Genomic DNA, 1,282 nt, shown 5'->3' on the forward strand with positions numbered 1-1,282 from the left:
TTTCGAGATGTTTTTTTTTTTTTTTAGCTCAATTCTTTGCAGTTTTCATTTTTTTTAAATATTTATTTCTCAATTTAATGGTGAAAACGTAAAATATTTTTAAATAATTTTTTTTAACGGATTTTAGTATATTCTATACTTGGATGTTTATGTCCATGTACATGTATGTGGAAGTGTGGATCAAATAAGAGCTGATTTTTTTTTTTTTTTGCATTGTAGATGACTAAATAACACAGCATGTGAAACGACAGTGGATTTTATTATTAATTATGGATCTTATTATAAACAAGTGGTTTGAAGATTCGAGTATCATTGTTGTCAAATATTTTTCTTTTGTTTAATTTGGTTGGGAAACATTGTTATTGGTGGGTCTCAAATCTCGGATACGAAAAGTAAAGGGTTGTGTTAGGTAGTTGATAGTGAGCATAAAACTTTGTTGAAAAATTATGACATGAATTCTTTAAATTATTGTGTAAATGTTAGGGTGTCCTCCGTAAACGTTGCGCTGTATAATCTGAATATATTGAGAAGTGTGCAAGAGCCACTATATCGTTATCTGGGTGGTGTGATAAATAAGCAAGGGTTCCCACATTATGCACGAATGTGTACGAAGAAGCTGGTCTAAGAAACTAATATTAGGATATAATTTTGAAAAATAGTTACTCTCAGAGTAAATTAATGAAACCACTAGATATTATAGTTTATAGGAAGATAAATGTCTTATGCTTGCAAAAAATTAAATAAGTTGGAGAAAGGGTTGTGGAGATTGATTGTTTAGGTTTTAAACTTTGGTATTCATATAGGAGTTGGACTAGAAATGGTACAAGTGTAATTTATATAAACGTTTAAAAAGTAATGTTGTAAAAATTAATAGAATTTGAGATAGAATTATAGCCCTATTGATTTCTATTTATATTATGGTTTTTAACGTTATAAGTGTTTATGCTCTTCAAGTAGGTTTCAATATAGGTTCAAGAAAAAAATTTTTGGAATGACCAAGAATTGTTAATACAAACGATGCCTCTTAAAGAAAGAATTTTTATTGGAAGAGATTTAAATGGTTATGTTGGTAGAGTAATAGGAGATTTTAGAAGTATTCATGGTGGATATGATTTTGGAGTGATTAATGAAGAAGATAGAACCATATTAGATTTTACTTTAGCTTAAGATTTTATTATTGTTGATACTTTATTTAAGAAAAAAGATACACATAGTTTTACTTATAATAATGGATTTAATAAAATATAAATTGATTATTTTCTTATGAGAAAAATAAATCATC

Source organism: Phalaenopsis equestris, unplaced genomic scaffold (genome assembly GCF_001263595.1).
Source record: "Phalaenopsis equestris unplaced genomic scaffold, ASM126359v1 Scaffold000789, whole genome shotgun sequence".
NCBI lineage: Eukaryota > Viridiplantae > Streptophyta > Magnoliopsida > Asparagales > Orchidaceae > Phalaenopsis > Phalaenopsis equestris.